The sequence below is a fragment of the Bos grunniens genome, chromosome 9 (assembly GCF_055505025.1).
Source record: "Bos grunniens cultivar Pamir isolate PY7600 chromosome 9, Bosgru_T2T1.0, whole genome shotgun sequence".
NCBI lineage: Eukaryota > Metazoa > Chordata > Mammalia > Artiodactyla > Bovidae > Bos > Bos grunniens.
Genome location: NC_141173.1, coordinates 64,038,626 through 64,061,514, shown reverse-complemented (window position 1 = coordinate 64,061,514; position 22,889 = coordinate 64,038,626).

Genomic DNA, 22,889 nt, shown 5'->3' with positions numbered 1-22,889 from the left:
ATGACCTGAAACTATAAAAACTTCTCAAAGAAAATATAAACAGTAAGGTCTTTGACATCAGGCTTAGTAACATTTTTTTCTTGCTCTGTCTCCTAAAATAAGGGAAAGGGAATCAAAAATAAACATATGGGACTACATCAAACTAAAAAGTTTTTGCACAGGGAAAAAACTATCAGCAGAATGGAAGACCTCCTCGGGAATGGAAGAAATTAGCCAATAACATGTATTAAAAGGGATTAATATTCAAAACATACAAAGAATTCATACAACTCAACATCAAAAAAGCCAAACAACCTGATTTAAAAATGGGCAGAGGATCTAAAGAGGCACTTTTCCAAAGAAGATATACTGATGGCTAACAGACACATGAAAAGGTATTCAACATCACTAATCATCAGGGAAATGTAAATCAAAATCACAGTGAACTATCATCTCACACTTGTCAGAGTGGCTATTATCAAAAAGACAGCAAATAATAAGTGCTGGTGAAAATGTGAAGAAAAGGGAGCTCTTATCCATCGTAGGTGGGAATGTAAATTGGTGCATTCACTATTGAAAACAGTATGGAGATTTCCTCAAAATATTAAAAATATAACACTATATGATCCAGCAATTCTACTCTTGGCTATTTATCTGAAGAAAACAAAAATATTAATTAGAAAAAGTATATGCATTCCTACGTTCATAGCAACAGTATTCACAATAGCAAAGTTACAGAGCAATCCAAGGGACCATCAATAGATTAATGGATAAAATAAATATGATACACAAAAAAATGAAATATTATTACTCAATCATAAAAAAGGGTGAAATCTTGTCATTAGGTACAACATCGATGGACACAGAGGGTACTATGCTAAGTGAAATAAGACAGAAAGAGAAAGACAAACACTGTATGATTTTACTCACATGTGAAAGAATCTAAAAAATTAAAACAAAGGAACAAACATAACAAAACAGAAACAGAGTTATAAATGCAGAGAACAAACAGGTGGTTGCCTAAGAGGAAGGGTGAGGAAGGGGGAAAAGATAGGTGAGGGATTTAAAAAAATAAGCTCTAAAACTTGGAAGAGTCTCTCATATTTGCTTTTGTTTCTATACATTTTAAACTTTATTTCTCTTCCACTCTCAACATACAACCAGAGCTGGGCATAGAACATCATGATACAACCTCTAGCATTGTCCCTTTGTAATTTAGTACAAAGAGCAGTAGGCATATTCCTGGAAGCTGTTTCTACCTCAAGACGATAGCTAATCTAGTCAGAAATGACTGAAAATCATATAAAAACATCCCACTAACACCAAACTAAATCAAATTCCCCTAAGATGGATCCCAAAATGTCTGCAGCCACTCTAATACCACTCACTATGAAAGGAAATGTGATAGAGGTAAGTTTATGTGGAGAGAGATTACAGTGTTATGTAACTAAGGTTAAAATGACAACTATGGCAAATTTCACAAAATCACAGGACCATGTGAACACAAACTAAGACCACCTCTGTGCCTTAAAGGGGGCTCTGGAAGAAAGGGACCCTGAAGCTTAAGCTTAATTAGAGTTATATTAAATCCATCTCTGAGTATCTGCATTTAAGCAGTAAAATGGGGGGGGGGGGTCGGAATTTAAAAGCCATGAGGCCCCTGACTTTCTTTATTCAATAGCCAAAGAGTAATTTCCATTTGTTCACTATAGTAACTGACATTTATGGATACAAATTACTAGAACACATGGTCCTTGACAAGATGGTCAGTACATGTACACATGTGAAGCAATTAGAGAGTAATTCCTGATGAATGACTGCTTAGTTGGCCATATTGTGACCTAGTAGTGATTAGAGGGTAGGCTGTCCTACTGCTGCTGCTGCTGCTAAGTCACTTCAGTCGTGTCTGACTTTGTGCGACCCCATAGACAGCAGCCCACCAAGCTCCGCCATCCCTGGGATTCTCCAGGCAAGAACACTGGAGTGGGTTGCCATTTCCTTCACCAATGCATGAAAGTGAAAAGTGAAAGTGAAGTCGCTCAGTCGTGTCAGACTCTTAGCGGTTCCATGGACTGCAGCCTACCAGGCTCCTCCATCCATGGGATTTTCCAGGCAAGAGTACTGGAGTGCCATTGCCTTCTCTGAGGCTGTCCTACAGTTAACTGCTAATCATGAGATGATGGCATATGTCAGGACATATAACTTAAGCTTATTCTGAAACATAAATGTCATCAACCATAGTGGGGCTGGGACTGAGGACAGAGCTCGGTTTTAGATATTAGCTTTTGCAGCTCTGGAAGAAGAGCGGGTGGGAAGTCTATCAAACATGTCCAAATGCATTAAGAATATCACCCATTGTATTCCAGGAGTTACTGTATGCAACTCATTTTCAAAAGGGATAATGGCTCTATTTAATAGTAGTCTGCTGACTGGGCAGCAGAGATTTTCAGTCAACATTCAAATCTATTATATAAGTCTTTAATGTAATAGATTCCTTTGTGTTGACATAAAAAAAGCAATGCTGTCATGGACTATGTAGTCCAGACTATGGAAAACACCCCATTATGTTGAACTGGATGTTATAATGGTATCTGATAAATTGGTGATTCTAACTGTAGGGATCATCACACTTAGAAACAATCACTTTTTCAAAACTTTTTTTATCTTTCCACTTTGGAACATTTTCGTCCCTTTCATCACTTGGCTCATGTCAAGCGGATTGTCAAAATCATTGTTTACAATACTCATATCCTCAGAGTTGTCTTTATAGATTTTTTTTTCTTAGAGGATTTTGAAATGATACTAGTGTGCAGAGTTAAAATTGAACAACCATCTCCCAAACTTCTGATAATCAAGTTCTAGTTTGACTGTTGTTTCATTCCTTATGTACAATCCTCAATTACTTATTTAAATAATGTAGTAAAAGAAATATATGAGAATAATGCAAAAAGATTCATGTTTACCATTAGAATACTTATTCTTGAAAACAGTAGTTACCATCTTGGATACATTATCTCTCTAATCATACCCTGACAAATGATTATTGCCTGTGACAAGGACCAATATAGTTTCTAGAATCCACTCCCTTCTCTCTGTTTATTTAGCATTACAAAACTAAAGCTAAAATAATTTAAAGTAATCCTAAAAATTTAAAAATATATTTTAGTGCTAGAACTGCTTGGGATTCATTAAATGATGTTAAAAGAAAAGCAAGCTAGAGAAAAAAAAAGTTTAAAAGAAAGAAAAAGAAGGCATTCTTTGGCTAAATGGTTACAAAAAGTATTTACATGTTAATTACCTTTCAGGAAGAACTATTGAAATTATATGATAGAACTATTGTCTTTAAATGTATGATTTGCTCAAATATTGGAGGGATGCAAAAAATAAGAGCTCTTTAATTAATGGGTAAATTGGCCCAATAAAACATTTATGTTCATTTGCATTTAACTAAAATAGACTAATGATAGAAGATGGTCAACTTCAGAAAATTTCTGAATTACTTCATGTTTTCTTTCTTTTTAAGAACTAATATTTATTCAGTCTGAAACAAATGTAATCAAACTCCTGAAGACTATAACTTGGGGCTTAGTTTGTCTTTCTTTTTCTTGTTTTTCTTATTCTATTGCAGTTTACTTTCTAGGAAACACACATAAGCCTCCAGGAGAGGAGATTTTTAGAACACCTGCCTGCTATGTACCTGATAATTGTATTGGTCGTTACTTTTGTTCAGTCACTCAGTCATGTCCGACTCTTTGTGATCACATGGACTGCAGCATGCCAGGCCTCCCTGTCCCTCACCAGCTCCCAGATTTTGCCCAAGTTCATGTTCATTGAATCAGTGATGCCATCCAACCATCTCCTTCTGCCTTCAATTTTTCAAGCATCAGGGTCTTTTCAAATGAGTCATCTCTTTGCATCAGGTAGCCAAAGTATTGGAGCTTCAGCTTCAGCATCAGCCCTTCCAATGAATATTCAGGGTTGATTTCCTTTAAAATTGACTGGTTTGATCTCCTTGCTGTCCAAGGGACTCTCCAGAGTCTTCTCTAGCATCACAGTTCCAAAGCATCAATTCTTTGGCACTCAGCCTTCTTTATGGTCCAACTCTCACAACCATACCTGACTACTGGAAAGACCATAGCCTTGATTATAAGGACTTTTATCGGCAAAGTGATGTCTTTGCTTTTTAACACTGTCTAGGTTTGTCATAGCTTTCCTGCCAAGAAGCAATCATATTCTAATTCCATGGCTGAAGTCACCATCCACATTGATTTTAGAACCCAAGAAGAGGAAATCTGTCACTGCTTCCACCTTTTCACCTTCTATTTGCCATGAAGTGATGGGGCTGGATGCCATGATCTTAGTTTTTTTAATATTGAGTTTTAAACTGCCTTTTTCACTCTTCTCTTTCACCTTCATCAAGAGGCTCTTTACTTCCTCTTTGATTTCTGCCATTAAAGTGGTATCATCTGCATATCTGAAATTTTTATTTTTCCTGGCAATCTTGATTCCACCTTGTAACTCATCCAGCCTGGCATTGTGCATGATGTGCTCTGCATTTAAGTCAAATAAACAGGGTGACAATAAACAGTCTGGTTGTACTTGTTTCTCAATTCTGAACCAGTCAGTTGTTGCATAAAAGGTTCTAACTGTTACTTCTTGACCCGCATACAGGTTTCTCAGGAGACAGATAAGATGGTCTGGTATTCAATCTCTTTAAGAGTTTTCCACAGTTTGTTATGATCCACATCATCAAAGGCTTTAGCATAGTCAATGAAACAGAGATAGAGGCTTTTTTGGAATTCCCTTGTTTTCTCTACGATCCAGCAAACATTGGCAATTTGATCTCTGATTCCTCTACCTTTTCTAAACTCAGCTTTAACATCTAGAAGTTCTCAGTTCACATACTGCTGAAGCCTAGCTTGAAGGATTTTGAATATAACCTTACTAGCATAGGTGATGAGCACAACTGTCTGGTGGTTTGAATATTCTTTAGTACTCCCCTTCTTGGGAATTGGGATGAAGACTGACCTTTTCCAGTCCTGTGGCCACTGCTGAGTTTTCCAAATTCGCTGACATACTGAGTGCAGCACTTTAATATAACCATATAATCCCAGCCAAAACGTCTAAGTAGGCTGTACTTAGGGTCCACATATCATTTACTATTCAAGTGAGGATAATTTTGAAATTAAAAGAGAGTACTATGACTGACTGCAATGCAGGAGACCCGGGTTTGATCCCTAGGTCAGGAGGATCCTCCGGAGAAGGAAATCGCAACCCACTCCAGTATTCTTGCCTGGGATAGAGAAGCCTAGCAGGCTATAGCCCATGGGACTGCAAAGAGTCAGACATGAATGAGTGACTACCACCATTATTGTTAATAACCAGACCATAGAAATGGGTAACTGAGATCAGCATATCTAATGGTGTAGATCTAGCATAGCCTCCTATCTGAAACTCTGATTTGAAAGTTGCCCCCCACAAGCCTCTCTTGAAGAGCTGGTCTAAGAGCTTTGGCCTTGACCCTTGGCCCCAGCTGACTGGACACCCAAACTGGAGGAAACCAATCAAACCTACAGGCTGGGTTGAGCCAATCAGATTATTTTCTTCCTGAATCTGAACAGAGACCACCAGAAAATGATGTACAATAAATTGGAAAGTTATATGTTGACTCATGCTGGATCACCACCACATACCACCCAAAACTACAACAGAGCAACAGAACAGAAAAAAAGTCAGGTTGGAGAAGAAAGTAAAACTAAAAGAGAAAGAGAGATGAGGTACCATGAGACCTCAAGAAACATAACTTTGCAATTCAAACTTCTATGTGGCTCAGTTGAACTTAAAATGCATTCCTCAATTACAAAACTAAACACATTCTTACCACGTGATCCTGCAATTGTGCCTTGGTATTTATCCAAATGAATGAAAACTTATGTCCACACAATAACCTGCACACGATGTTTATACTATCTTTATTCATAACTGCCAAAACTCAAAAGCCACCAGGATGTCCTTCAGTAGGTGAGTGGATAGATAAGCTGCAGTGCATCAAGACAATGGAATATGATTCAGAGTTAAAAAGAAATGAGCTATCAAGCCACGAAAAGACATAGAAGAAACAAATGCATACTACTAGATGAAAGAAGCCAGTCTGAAAAGTCTACGTACTATACGATTGCTACTGTATGACCTTCTGGAAAAGGCAAAACTATAGACACAGTAAAAGAATCAGTGGTTGCCAGGGTTAGGAAAAGGCAAGGCAGAACAGGCACAGGGGATTTTTAGCACAGCAAAACTCTGTGTATGATGCTATAATGGTGAACGCAGGTCACTGTATGTTTGTTCAATCCCACAGAAAGTACACCACCAAGAGTAACCCTAATGTAAATTATGGACTCTGGGTGACTATGATGAGTCAATATAGGTTTATCAATTGCTTTAAAAAAAAAAAAAGTCTCACTCTGGTGGAGAATGTCAATAGCTGGGGAGACTGTGCATGTGTGTGGGCAGGGGGTAGAGAACTCTGTGTACTTTCTGCTCAATTTTGCAATGGACCTAAAACTTCACTAAAAACTAAAGCTTACAAATTTAAAAAAGAAAAAGAGAAACATAAAGGTCCAGAATTAACATATTCTGCTAAAAAAGATCATCTCTAAAAGGTGGAATTATGAATGTCCTAAATTCTTCCTCTTTTTATTTGACCATCAGTTCAGTTCAGTTGCTCAGTCGGGTCCAATTCTTTGCAACCCCATGCAATGCATCACGCCAGGCTTCCCTGCCCATTACCAACTCCTGGAGTTTTCTCAAACTCCTGTCCAGAGACTTGGTGATGCCATCCAACCAACTCATCCTCTGTCATCCCCTTCTCCTCCTACCTTCATATTCCCCCATAATTAAGTTTATTTCTATTTGCTATCTTTTATTTCCTTCTCAAATATTATGAACTTATCTTTAATGAATCCTCTGTCAGCAGTCCTCAACCTTCTTGGCACCAAGGACCATTTTTCCACAAACCAGAGGGGCGGGGACGGTTTGAAGATGATTCAAGTGCATTACATTTATTATGCACTTTATTTCTATTATTAATATTGTCACATCAGCTCTAGCTCATATCATCAGGCATTAGATCCCAGAGGCTGGGGATACATGATCTAAATAACTCCTATTTATACTGATTATCTTAATTCAGGTTTACTTTATGCCACAACATAATTTCTATTTGGAACGTAGACAAAAAACAATGAGGCTTTACCTTCTTCCTCCAATCAAAGCCAGTCTCATTCATATTGAGGAATAAATGATTCAAAGGGACTCTGTATATATTTACATCATATTGAAGGACAAATCCTTAAAATAAAGAAACTCTGATGTTTCCACATAGATTGATTTTCTTTTTGTAAATTGAAGTAAAATACCAGTAAATGAGAGAAAAGTAAGTTAAATGAAAGAATAAATAAATAAATGTAGTTTAGGCCATTGTTGGACAAAATACTCAGTTGCATTCTTGAGATCAAGAGGATAAATGCTGGATGATAATATAATTAGCTGACTCAAATAGATGACTATTTAGTGATTAAAAGCATGAACTCAGTCTCAGACTGTCTCAGTTAAAATCTTTGCTCCATAGCTCATATGACCCTGAGAGGTTACTTTGTTTCTAAGCTTTGGGGTTTTTATCAACTATAAGAATGAAATAATACTGTAATACCACCTTCACAGAATTATTGTACTACATTAAATAATGCATGCATTGTGATTATTGACACACCTTACGCTTGATGAGCAGTTAAACATCATTAGTGTAAATTAATGTACTGACATCAAACTGCTAAAAAGTCCCAAGAGCTGTGTCCTTGAACTATGTTCTTGTTTATGACTTTCTATCATTTTTCCAATGAATGAATAAAGACAAAGAAGGCATGATTTTGAACACAACTTAAAATATACTTAATTCAATGGCTGGCTGAATAAACATTCAAAGTGTTTTCAAAATCCTTAAATAATATCCAGAACCACAAGAATAAAATTTAAACAAAGATAATTGTAAGATCCTAAACTTTTGTTCAAAAAAAAAAAAAAAACCAAGACACAAATTCAGGCTAGAAGAAAATTTCCTGAATTCAAATGAAAATTAGGGGTTTTAGCTACTCACGCACCACAGTGCCAGTCTAGTCACTCTTACTACTTAACTATTAAGTTTCAAGTGATCAGAGGATCATTAAATATTAGAGTTGAAGAAGTTGGCCAGATTGATAAGGTAATCTGACACAGATATTTTTATTTAAAAAAATTTTGAGGAGGGAGGCTAAAGAGGATTATGTATATATATATAGCTAATTCCCTTTGTCATACAGCAGAAACTAACACGACATTGTAAAGCAATTTTACTCCAATTAAAAAATAAATAAAATTTTAAAATGTTTGAGGAAATAGAAAACATTTTGATTTAAATAAGGAAAATACTTGTGAAGGTATGCAGGAACTCAGTGCACCATAATGAAATATTTTAAAGGAAGAGGATAGTGGTGGTTGGTGGTTTAGTTGCTAAGTCGTGTCCAACTCTTGCGATCCCATGGACAGAGGAGATTGGCAGACTACAGTCCATGGGATTCTCCAGGCAAGAATACTGGAACAAGTTGCCATTTCCTTATCCAGGGGATCTTCCCAACCCAGGAATAGAACCCAGGTCTCCTGCATCATAGGAGGATTCTTTACCAACTGAGCTACAAGGGAAGCCCAAAGGAAGAGGATGAGGTCTCTGTTAATTCAAAGGATGAAAGTAGAGCCAGGGTGTGAAATTCAAAGAAGGCAGGTATTATATTAATATAAGATTCAATTGAAGGATAAAGAATTAGTATTGCCTGCCTGTAGATCAGCCTGAGTGTGTAAGTGGTGAACGAGCTCAGAGATGAGTTGCTCTTTGCAGAGTTGGGGGCTCTGTAGAAAAGACCTGACCTGAGGTAGAAGTCTGGATGAGATTTAGCTGCCCTTATGTTTCTAGGACTCTAGGATTCTAAGATTTAATGATTTGTCCCTGGTGGCTCAGCTGGTAAAGAATCTGCCTGCAATACAGGAGACCTGTTTGATCCCTGGGTTGAGAAGATCCCCTGGAGAAGGGAAAGGCTACCCACTCCAGTATTCTGGCCTGGATGGGTCACAGAGTCAGACATGACTGAGCGACTTTCACTTCCACTAACTTTACTGAACTGGCCTTTTGGGGATGGTTTTTCAAATGTTATGATATTAAAAGAAATACTTTAAAACAAAAAACGGAACTTAAAATGAGTTGAAATTTCAGAAAGACATTATAAAAGTTACGTACAGATATAGCTATCATTTTCTCATATATATAAAAAAACAGAAAAACCTATCACTATGGGCTTTAAAAATTGTATTAAACTAATGCTTTTAACATTAAAGTTCCTTTACAGTGTTAATCAAATAGAAGAGAGACCACCTCAGAAGTTGTTCAACTACATGAGCAAGTATAGTTCTATACTCCCAGGCTTCTCCATCTAAAATGGACACACTTACTGCAATGCATTCCTTTGAATGACAGAACACTTTGTTTGTACCTTTTCACAACCAGTCCTCATTTGTTTATTATTTCATTTGACAGTCCTTGACCTCTTCCCCAGTATCAGCACCACATCACCTGAAGTTAAAAGTCTTTCTCATACTCACACCTCAAACATTCTGTGTACATGCATGCTCAGTTGCTCTGTCGTTCCAACTCTTTGTGACCCCATGGACTGCAGCCTGCCAGGCTCTTCTGTCCATGGAATTTTACAGGCAAGAATATTGGAATGGTTTGCAATTTCCTTCTCCACCTCAAACATTGTGGGTGTGTGTATGTTCAGTCATTCAGTTGTGTTTGACTCTTTGTGGCCCCATGGACTGTAGCCCACCAGGCTCCTCTGTCAATAGAATTTTCCAGGCAAGAATATTGGAATGGGTTGCCATTTCTTACTCCAGGGGATCTTCCCAACTCAGGGATTGAACCTGCGTCTCTTGTGTCCCTTGCATTGGCAGGCAGATTCTTTATAACTGGTTCCACTTGGGAAGCCCAAGCATTGTACTTCAAGTCAAATCCAGACTCCCTTTTGACTGCTTGGAAGCCTCTGCATAACTGGGCTCCTGCACACCTCTCCCTGCTGCCATTCACACACCTACCTGCCCTCACCATTAACATACCTCCCCTCCTCCATTATTCACACAACTTTCCCTCATCATTCACACATCTCCTCCCATCATTCTCACACCACCATTTGCACACTTCCCAATCAAGTACTACAGATACCAATCCAATGCATTTCCACTGGCTAATCCAGGTCTCAACCAGATTAGCATAATTTCCTCCCAATTTCCCTATTCCACCTATCCTTTCCTTTGCCATCAGTCCATTCTCCACAGACAGCCAGGGAAATTTTTTAAATGCAAACTGGATAATTTATATCTTCTGTTTAATATTCTTTAAGGATGTCTTGTTGCTAATAAAACAACAATACTAATACTATGTATAACAGAAAACATTTACTGAGCCAATTGCTGTGTGCCATGTATTAATCTGTTTAATCCTGATTAAAATCTTCTGAGATATACATCATCAGTTCCATTTTACAGATGAAAGCCTAAGACCATAACATGGGCTCACAAACAATTCCATGATCCAGCCTACATCTGTATCTCCAACTTCCTTTCCACAAGTCTTCAACTCATATTTGGCATGCAAAAATACCAGATGCTTTAACCAGAAACACAATAGGAATGGACTTTACCTTACCTTCCAAATCAGATCAGGGGACTTCCCTGCTGGTCCAGTTGTTAAGAATCAGCATGCCATTGGAGGGAGGTGACACAGGTTCAATTGCTGGTCCAGGAAGATCCCACACGCTGAGGAGCAACTAAGTCCCTCTGCCACCAGCTACTGAGCCCACATCCCACAACTACTGAAGCCTGCGAGCCCTAGAGCCCATACTCTGCAACAAGAGAAGCTACCGCAATAAGAACCCCAAGCACAACAAACAGTAGCCCAAAATGACCACAATGAGAGAAAGCCTGAGAGCAGCCATGAAGACTCAATACAGCCAAAAAAAAATTAAATTAAAAAAATTGAGCTATCTTTCACCTCCAAAAGCCTCTACACCTCTGCCTGTGCCTTTCCTCCACCTTAATACGCTGCTCCATGATCCTTCCTGTGTTAATCCAAATCACACCTCTAGACGTATGTCCACATCCCCCTACTACAAAGCCTTCTACTAAACACCTGTTAATCTCACTGTTGACAGTAGCCATTTGACAAATGCACACTCTTAAGAGTTATTTAATTGGTTCCTTGACTCAGCTACCACTTCACATGCATAGATTCAAGTCTCAGCAATAATATAAACGTCTCAAGAGCAGGGATCTTCCTCCTTCTCTTGCACAGTCCCCAGCACTATACCTTGCATGTGTGTCTTATAGGTGCATAATACAAGTATCCCGTGTTTGATTTGTCAGCTGGGGTATTCTTCCCATTTCTGTGACCAGGAAGGAATTAGGAAATACCTGGCACGATTTCCCAAATATTTGGCTATCCAGCATTAATCAGGGTATTTATATCTAGTACCTAAAAGACCTAGCAGTCTACTAATTATGGACTACAGCTGGATAAAATCTTTTGAACATTTTTCCCCCTTGGAATTATCTTCACACAAATTCTGTCATCAGAGAAGGTCAAAAAATACTCAGCACAACTCCCCAAAGTTGTGTTTTCATCATGTTTGACATACCATCACACACTCACCAGCTACACCTCTGATAGCTTAGCTCTGCAGTGTCTGTTTCTATGGTAATTTTAAGCTTATATAACACCAGTGCCTCATAGATTTTATGAAACATTTCTTAAGTTTGTGAAAATTACATACACTTCAACTTCAAAATGATTCAATTCATTGAGTAGACATTGAGAAGGCAATAATTATGAAATCAAACTATGTAACAATATAAAAAGGTTTTATAAAATTAAGAGAGGGAACAAGCATGAATTTGGATCTGTCCTGAGATTGTAACTATGGACCATGTGAGAAGATGCTGTTGCTGGCCTTCTCAATAGCCATCATACTTTCCAATAAGACCATGATGCTGTGCAGACATCTATCTTGGACACATCACCATGTGTTCAGGGAAGTCTGGTCCAAGCTATTCCCAGTCCAGGGGATGGGTCGCAATTAGGTGAAGCCTGACTTTCTCAGTCCAGGGAACCATGTGAAGTACCAATGCCTGGGTTCATCCCTTTCTTCTTCCTGCTTTCACACCCCCTCCCTCCAATTTCAATAGCTCTGGAGTAGAGCTCTGCTTCTGGTATTTTTAAAGGTCTGCAGGTGATTCCAATGCACAGCTAAGATTTAGAATTTCTGGTCTGAGCCAGTGGTTCTCAAGCTTGAGTGAGCCAAGAGGAGTGTTTATTAAGTGATAGGGTGTTGGGCCCACCCCGAGTTTTGGTTTAGGAAGCCAGAGAATGTCATTCCTATTATGTTCCCAGATGATTCTCATGAAGCCAGTCTGGATGGAGCCCCACTTTGGGAACTCTTAGCTCTGTAGAAACTTGTTTTGTAATCTGCTACCAGTCTGCAGATGGCATCAATGCACAGAAGAGGACTGAGCCAAGGACTTCTAAGAAGACAGCAGTAACCTAAAGTGACCCCTGCAGTCTGCCCTACCCAGACACTTATAAAGGTTAAAGAAATCTTATTTTTAAGCTTTAGTGATAAGGCATTGGTTGATTGCTGTTGAAAACATTCTTCTGATGCCTTTCTAAGATAAAAGCAGTTGTGTTTCAAATGAGAAAAATGTAACTATGTCTTTCCCAGTATGCTTTTTATGCAGTAAAAAGCACAAAAATAATTTATTTGATTAAATCACTAATATAAAACAGAAGAGAAAGATATGACTATTCTACCTACTTATTCCATTCCATACATAATAAGTTTACCACTTTTTGTGGTGTGTTTTTATTTTCCAAAATATGTTCTATTGAATGTCTCATTCAGAGGCAAGATAACAAATTTGAGGGCTTTCTGTTCAATTTTCAGAACAAAAGGGCTATAGAAATGCCTCCAGGTGAAAGAGTTCTTCAGAAAGATATATTGGCCAACTATCAAGAGGTATATAGTCACTTGCTACATTAAAAGGCAAATAGAAGAGTTAGAACTAAGTTGTCTTAAAGAACTAAATAGACATTTCTCCAAAGAAGACATACAGATGGCTAACAAACACATGAAAAGATGCTCAACATCACTCATTATCAGAGAAATGCAAATCAAAACCACTATGAGGTACCATTTCACACCAGTCAGAATGGCTGTGATCCAAAAGTCTACAAGTAATAAATGCTGGAGAGGGTGTGGAGAAAAGGGAACCCTCTTACACTGTTGGTGGGAATGCAAACTAGTACAGCCACTATGGAGAACAGTGTGGAGATTCCTTAAAAAACTGGAAATAGAACTGCCTTATGACCCAGCAATCCCACTGCTGGGCATACACACTGAGGAAACCAGAAGGGAAAGAGACACGTGTACCCCAATGTTCACCGCAGCACTGTTTATAATAGCCAGGACATGGAAGCAACCTAGATGTCCATCAGCAGATGAATGGATAAGAAAGCTGTGGTACATATACACAATGGAGTATTACTCAGCCATTAAAAAGAATACATTTGAATCAGTTCTAATGAGGTGGATGAAACTGGAACCTATTATACAGAGTGAAGTAAGCCAGAAGGAAAAACACCAATACAGTATACTAATGCATATATATGGAATTTAGAAAAATGGTAACAATAACCCTGTGTACGAGACAGCAAAAGAGACACTGATGTATAGAACAGTCTTATGGACTCTGTGTGAGAGGGAGAGGGTGGGAAGATTTGGGAGAATGGCATTGAAACATGTAAAATATCATGTATGAAACGAGATGCCAGTCCAGGTTCGATGCACGATACTGGATGCTTGGGGCTAGTGCACTGGGACGACCCAGAGGGATGGTATGGGGAGGGAGGAGGGAGGAGGGTTCAGGATGGGGAACACATGTATACCTGTGGCAGATTCATTTTGATATTTGGCAAAACTAATAAAATTATGTAAAGTTTAAAAATAAAATAAAATTTAAAAAAAAAGAACTAAGTTGCCTTGAACCTGCTACTGTCTTTGCTTTAACTCTGTTCAATGATTTCCGTGCATGGTCCTTGCCCCCTCCCATCCATGTGCTAATGCAAACACCTATGTTTGGGTATGAGGGAATACCTAAAGCCTACTGCCACCACCACTTTTCTTATCATGGTGCAGAGAGAGGTTGTAGAAAACATCATCAGTTAGTAACTGAACACCCATTCCCAATCTTCTGGAGTGCCTCACTCTACAGACTGGAAAGGTCAAACACTCACTTTCCAGTCTCCATTCTATCTACTCCTGGCTATGTGACACAGATCTGGCTAATGTAACATAAGCAAAGGTCTCCTAAGGAGCCTCTAGGATAATTTCACCTTCCTGATAAAGAGACTCAAAAAATACCTAGGGACTTCCCTGGCAGCCCAGTGGTTAAGATCCTACTTCCAACGGAGGGGGCATGAGTGTAGTCCCTGGTGGGAGAAGTAAGATCCCATATGCCACACAGCACACCAAAAAAAAAAAAAAAAAAGGATCTCTAAGTAAAGGAAGAGAAAAGGGGAGAAGGAATTTGCATAATATTTTAAGTTATGTAGGAGGAACAATGTTGTTAAGTAGAAATAAGTTTGATTAAAATAACTCAGTGAAAACACAGAATTAATGCAGTCAATTAAAAGCTGAAGGTAAGAGACAATGAGAAAATGTGCCATGATCTAATTACTGCCCAGACAGCTGGTGATACTTTAATTATTCTAAGGCAAATTTCCTCATTTTTGAATGGGTAGCACCCCAAATTTAATTGATATATATCTTATAGCCATTTAGAAACAAGTGAAATCAATGGGATTTGTAGGATACATTTTATACTATGCCCTTTGAAACGTTCTCCAAGAAATTATATATTTAATGCTAGATATTTCATAGATGTTTACTGAATTATTGGCTATGGATGAGTTGACTTTCTTCCAATACCCACTTCAAAAAAAGTCCAGACTAAAAAAAAAAAAAATGTCCAGGCTAAAATTATAGCAATTAGGCTCTAAGGAATAGAACTTTGTTGTTTGCATTATTAATTTTTCACAGTGTTTGAGCTAAGCAAAACTATTAATACTATCCTGTGCATGGGAATCACCTGGGTTCACTTCTATTAGGAAATGGCATCCCTATTAAAATCTCCAAATCTAGAAAGAGAATGTCAGTCCTACTTTCCAGCCCACCTGAAAATGTTTGTTTCTGAGAATCTAAGGAATAAGACTCTTAATCTAACCAGTAATATGAACTGTCTGCACTCTAGGAACTTATAAAGTAACCATAAACTCATGCCCACTGCCTCCCAGAGAGTATCCATTAAGAGAAGCACTGTTTTAGAATTCCCTAAATTTCCCTGGTGGCTCAGATGGTAGAGAATCTTCCTGGCTCGATGGACACGAGTTTGAGCAAATTCAGAGAGATAGTAAAGGACAGGGAAGCCTGGGATGCTGCAGTTCACGGGGTCACAAACAGTCAGACACAACTTAGCAACTGAACAACAACAAAAAAATGTAAGAGACCCAGATTTGATCCCTGGGTCAGGAAGATCCCCTGGAGAAGAGAATGGTTACCCACTCCAGTATTCTTGCCTGGAGAATTCCATGGACAGAGGAGTCCACGGGGTCACAAAGAATCCGACATTACTGAGCAACTAACACTTAACAAATTCTGGATAAGTGGCATACAAATTGTAAACTTTGATTTGTCCTGATCAAGTTGAAATTCTAAAGACTGTGTAGCTTGACCTCATTGTCTGGTCCCTGTGGAACATCTCTGACTGACTGGACTGTGCTTCATAACTGTGTAAGCCATATTCACTGAGAGACGATGCTGAGAGGAACAATCTCAGAATATCAGCTGTTGTCTTACCAAGAAAGCATGACTGATAGTGTGGTTCATTAAATTTCACAGAACGGTCTCTATGAAAATGCAGAAAACATCCCCACAGGGATACACATCAAGAATAGTCATCCGTCTTTTGAACAACTGTGTTTTCATTACATGCACAAAAAAATGTATATTTTTATGTTTCTCTGTCTGCGTTGGCAGTAGAAGACTCAAAGGCAACTCTGTGGCGCAAGTATAGCCAGGATAGCAGGCCTCAGCATGCATTCTGTGTGCTAATCTCAGCACTTCTTTGTGAACTCATGGACTGCAGTCCACCAGGCTTGTCTGTCAATGGGAATTCTCCAGCAAGAATACTAGAGTGGGTTGCCATTCCCTTCTCCAGGAGATCTTCCCTGCCCAGGGATCAAACCTGGGTCTCCTGCATTGCTGGCAGATTCTTTATCATCTGAGCCACCAGGGAAGCCCAACCTCATCCTTGATTTAATCTTATTTTTCCAGTCCTATTTCTTTTTTTCCCCTCATTTACGCACTCTGCTTTTCCTTCTCTTTTTGTCTCATTTTTCCATACTAGTAAATTGTTGCATAATCCCTTGGAATAAAAGACAGTGCAAAATTGCTAATACCTGAGGCTTTATTTGGAATTTGTCCATGTGAAATCACATGCCTATAAACACACACCAAAACCATCCTTGTTTTGAGGACAAAAGGTGGACCTCTGACCCATTCAAACTTATTAACTTAGTTCCCAAGCAAAGGCACACATATATGCTCCAGCACAAGATTCAAGAGAGACATTATGTCAAGCATCCAGGGTATTAGACTAAGCCAAGGGACAGAGCCGTATTGAAGGTTAATGTGCTCAATAGACTAAGGACTCAGGGCAGCTCAGACAGAGGGATTTATAGCTCAGGCAAGAGAGAAAATTTTGGCAAGAATCCTAGGCATCAGTGTCAGAATCAAGCTGTGAGTCCAGGAAGCAGATGGGATCAAACAGTATATGGAGCTAACGTGATTTTCCCAGTTAATGGCTCATGGTTTGTTAATAGCAAAAATCAGGCCCCAAGGGTGAAGGTGAGAGTAATTCCCTGAGTAGAACACAGGTAAAAGGCTGGAAAGAAAGATAGAAATCAAATCCAGTGAATAGACCACAAAGAAGTATAAAGGCAAGATGCTTTAACAAACATACATTTAAAGAAAATGGAGTTTTTGCTTCCAGAGGATATTTATATCAAATCCTCATATTTCCCCAGAAATTTTCCCTTGTATCTTTTGTGTCAGTAAATGTAACTGGTTATGTAGAGTCAGGGCCTCCTCTTTCCTGAAGAAATACTAAGTCATAATTGCCAATTGTTGTTTTGACATTCTTCCTGCAGATCATCTCATTAGTTCCAGGTCACTGCACCCCTAAGAAGCGTACATGGGGCTGAGGGTTAGGAGTGACCAACTGACCAAGAGGTGGGCAGAAGTCTGCCCCTGGGGAGGCTGTATTTTAAGTTCCAACCTTTGGAGAGACTCAGGAGAATTCTCTGGGGTTTCTTTTTTTTTTTTCCAGTTCAATTCAGTTGCTCAGTCATGTCCAACTCTTTGCAACCCCATGGACTACAGCATTCCAGGCCTCCCTGTCCATCACTGACTCCCAGAGCTTGCTCAAACTCATGTCCATCAAGTCAGTGATGCCATCCAACCATCTCATCCTCTGTCAGCCCCTTCTCCTCCCGCCTTCAACCTTTCCCAGCATCAGGGTCTTTTCAAATGAGTCAGTTCTTCACATCAGGTGGCCAAAGTATTGGAACTCCAGCTTCAGCATCAGTCCTTCAAGTGAATATTCAGGACTGATTTCCTTTCGGATTTAATGGTTTGATCTCCTTGCAGTCCAAGGGACTCTCAGTCTTCTCCAACACCACAGTTCAAAAGCATCAATTCTTCAACACTCAACTTTCTTTTATGGTCCAGCTCTCATATCCATACATGACTACTGGAAAAACCATACCTTTGACTAGACAGACTTTTGTCAGCAAAGGAATGTCTCTACTTTTCAATATGCTGTCTAGGTTGGTCATAACTTTTCTTTTTTTTTTTTTAATTTAATTTTATTTTTAAACTTTACATAATTGTATTAGTTTTGCCAAATATCAAAATGAATCCACCACAGGTATACCTGTGTTCCCCATTGGTCATAACTTTTCTTTCAAAGAGCAAGCATCTTTTAATTTCATGTCTGCAATCACCATCTGCAGTGATTTTGGAGCCCAAGAAAATAAAGTCTATTTCCATTGTTACCCCATTTACTTGCCATGAAGTGATGGGACTGGACACCACGCGTGATCTTCATTTCGTGAATGTTGAGTTTTGAGCCAGCTTTTTCACCTTTCACCTTAATCAAGAGGCTCTTTATTTCCTCTTCACTTTCTGCCACAAGGATGGTGTCATCTGCATATCTGAGATTATTGATATTTCTCCCAGCAATTTGATTTCAGCATGTGCTTTTTTTATACACTTTTAATTTTACGTAGGAGTACAGTTGATTAACAATGCTGTGTCATTTTCAGGTGTACAGGTGTATAGCAAAGTGATTCATTTATATATATGCATATATTTTTTTTCAAATTCTCTTCCCATTTACGTTATTACAGAGTATTGAGCAGAGGTCCCAGTGCTACATGGTAGGTCATTGTTGGTTATCTATTTTAAATATAGTAGTGTCAATCTCAAACTCTAATTATTTCTCCTCCCCATTCTGCCCCCATGGTAACCATAAATTCATTCTCTAGACCTGTGAGTCTATTTCTATTTTGTAAATAAGTTATTTTGTATAATTTCTTTTTAGAGTCCACCTATAAGTAATAACATATGGTATTTGTCTTTGACTTACTTCACTCAGTATGACAATCTCTAGGTCCATTCATGTTGATGTCAATGGCATTATTTCATTCTTTTTTTTTAATTTGAACTTTTTATTTTCTATTGGGGTATAGCTGATTAACAATTTTGTGACAGTTTTAGGTGAACAGTGAAGGGACTCAGCCATACATATACATGTATCCATTCTCTCCCTAACTCCCTCCCATCCAGGCTGCCATATAACATTGAGCAGAGTTCCATGTGTTATACAGTAGGTCCCCACTGGTTATCCATTTTAAATACAACAGTGTGTACATGTCCATCCCAACCTTCCTAACTATCCTTTCCACCCAGCAACCATGAGTTTGTTCTCTAAGTCTGTGAGTATCTTTCTGTTTTGTAAGTAAGTTCATTTGTATCATTTCTTCTTAGATTCCACACATAAGGGATGTCATACAATAATTCTTCTCTGTCTGACTTAGCTCACTCAGTATGACAATCTCTAGGTCTATCCATGTAGCTGCCAATGGCATTATTTCATTCTCTTTAATGGCTGGGTATTAGAATTGGAATTTCTGAGAGTGATAATCACACTCCTACAGGTTCTGGACAAAATGAGAAACAAACAGGGTATCAGTGTTAGTCACTCAGTCGTGTCCAACTCTTTGCAACCCCATGGACTGTAGTCCACCAGGCTCCTCTGTCTATGGAATTCTCCAGGCAAGAATACTGAAGTGGGTTGCCATTTCCTCCTCCAAAACAGAGTATCAAATAGGCATCAAAAATCACATTTTGGTGGTACTATTATGCTGAAGAGCTTTGAGTTGCAGCCTAATGGCTTTGACTTTTGGCCTAAATTAGACTTCCCTCTTTCCCCTCAAAACGAATCTAATCACTCTGAGGCTGACCCCTGAGAAAGGGCAGTCCTCCCTGCATGAGGGCAGAGCCTGGGTCTGGCTCCCTCACAGAGCAGGGAGTGAAAGCGGGCAGGACACCTATGGGCCTTCCCAGGACAGAGCCTTCCCCACCTGGTATTCCCGGCATCTTCTCTGCAGAGAAGCTTGAGCCAAAATAGTAATAGTTTAGTTGTAAAGCAAAGTCAAGGACCTTTAGTATCTCCTCGATAATAAATAGATACTATCTATCTATAAATAGATAATATCCTAAGCCATATCCTTGAATTGTTTTGCAAATACTAAAGTCCCCACCAGGTGGAAGAAGCTAACTGTTGACCACCAGTGGGTAGATCCCAGACCAGCTGGAACCAGAAGTTTGATGATGTTAATTTACAAAACACACATGTTACCTCACCACCAACCAATCAGAAGGAAAGCTCATCAGACACCCCACCAGTCTCTCCCTCACCTTGCTTTTATAAAAAAATTTTAGTTATTTTTCATTGAAGTATAGTTGATTTATAATGTTGTGCCAACTTCTGTTGTCCAGCAAAGTGACTCAGTTATGCACATAATATATTCTTTCTTTTTTATATTGTTTTCCATTATGGTTTATCGCAGGATACTGAATATAGTTCCTTGTGCTATCCATTAGGACCCTGTTGTTTATCCACCCTAAATGTAGTAGTTTGCATCTACCAACCCCAAATTCCCTCACTTTGCCTTTAAAGTGAAAGTGTTAGTCATTCAGTCATGTCTGACTCTTTGCAACCCCATGGACTGTAGCCCACCAGGTTTCTTTGTCCAGGAGATTTCCCAGCCACGGACACTGGAGTGGGTTGCCATTCTCTTCTCTAGGGGATCTTCCTGATCCAGGGGTCAAACTTGGGTCTCCTGCATTGCAAGCAGATTATTTACCATCTGAGCCACCAGGGAAGCCCTTGTCTTTAAAACCCTTCCCCAAAAGCCATCAGATAGTTCGGGTCTTTGGAGGATGAGCTACCCATTTTCCTTGCTTAACCCTATGCTGGATGCCTTGTGACTAACTCTGTACTTTTCATCATCAGAACCCAGTGTCAGTTGTTTGGCTTTGCTACTCATTGGGCCAGCAGACCCAAGTTTGGTTGGGTAACAGGATAGAGTCTGTCTCAGAAAGGAGTGGCTAAGAGGGTATAAGGTGGGACAAAAAATACTCCCCAATATTTCCTACAGGACATCAGTTTCTGACATATGGGTCAAGAGGAGCATGAGAAAAGGGAGAAACTTGTCCCTCCCTCATATTTTCTGTTTGCTCTCGAGTCATCTGACTCACTAACCCAGCTGTTGTCAGCCAGGAGTGAGGAGGCTCCTAGCAGGAGGAGAAGAAGATTATCAGGGCCAACTTGCCTCCCCATTCCACTAGTACTGTTCCTTTGTTTATTCTTCTTGAAATGAAGAAGATGTTTCCAATTTCTGTCTTCAGAAACCTCTAAAATGGGTTAGAACTTTAAAATTGACTCCACGTTTTACCTGAAGCTAAAGAATTACTCTCCATTCTATTTCTCATCTTTAGATTATACTTCACCATGCTGACCAAATAGCACAATGGATGTTTTAATAAATCTAAATAACAAGAAAACTCAACAGTGTAAAATATGCCTCAAATTTGAACACTACAAACCTTTCCATGAATGCATTTCTAGATGAAAATTAAAGTACAAAATTACAGACCCTTGTGAGTTAAAGATCAAAGAATAAAATGCCTAAATTCTTCCCTCCAAAATGTCTTATTGAGCTCACTTTCAGTCACGAGTCTATCTTGGTAACACTGCTTTGGTAGAAGTGGTGTTCCTTCAGCAGCAGAACTGGGACTTCCTCCTGGAATGCATTGAGTTCCCACAGCAGCATCTGGAGGTGGTTACCATCAAGAAGAGACTGGGTTAGAAGGGTCATCAGAGGAAACACTAGAAGAGACTCTTGAAGCTCAGGGAGTATGAAGCATCTCTGCCAGGCATCCAAAGTCCAGAATCCGTGATCCAAACTAGCTCAGAAGAAATCTCACCTCCGGGGGTTGGTAACAACCCCTGTAGGGGTGGACCATGGCAGGCAGAAGGTGTATAGGAATCCCACCAAGGCCTTCTCCTTTGGAGAGTGGCATTTATGACATTCTGGTTTTCTTGCAAATTTTAGAAAATGACCTTGTGGTGACACTCCCAGCCATAAGGTCTTACTTTAGGCTGTCTGCTTCCCCATCTCCTATGTTTAGAAAGTCTTACTTTCCATTTTCCTTTGAAGCCCTGTCTTCCTGGTATGCTGTACTAACCATGGACACTGACTAGGAATCTGAGTGATAGAGATACTTCAAATCAGAGTATCCTGCACTATAGCAACCTTGCCTTCTCCACAATATCTCTAGCTTCTTTCTCAAGATGCGTTCTTTGAGCCCAAGTGGATGCTGCCAGTACCTCTTGCTTTTGAATGCTATAGGGCTACGAAACCTGCCTTTTAGGGTAGGTTGCTCCCTTCTCCCCAGACCTTGAATCACCCATGCCAGTCTCTTAAGCTGAAGCACCTCCTGATGCTTTTAGAGATTATGCCTCCAAGGGGTCAGTGGGAACCAGTAGGTTTTCTGACATGCATTGTTCAGAAGTTTAAGATCCTTAGCTTTTGAATTGACCATAATTCCATGACATCAATTCCATCTCATCTTTCTTGGGAGCAGCCAGAAATATTTCTAGGGCTCTGTTTTCCTCTGATATGTAGACTCAGCTGATTTTTAACATTCTAAACTTCTTCCTATATTGGTCTCTTTCCTTCATGGCATGTAAGTTTGACATTACTTTCTGGATTTTAGTATCTTATCTTATAGTTTCCTTTTGTTTGGAGATATAAACATTTATTTGTGTTACACATTTATTGAGGTTCTTTCCATTAGATCCCCTGTATGGGGATCTTCTGCCCATACTGGGAGAAATCAAGATGTGCTATTTGGACCTCCTTCAAAGATTCCTTCCTTGACATATACAAAATAATGTACATAAAAACTTCTTCCACTTAATAAGCCATATTACAAATGCAAATGGAACAAGATGTTAAATTCGACTTTTCCTGGTTATGAGGAATTTTGCCAGAGACTACAAAGGTCTATAAAACACAATGGCTGTCAAGGATT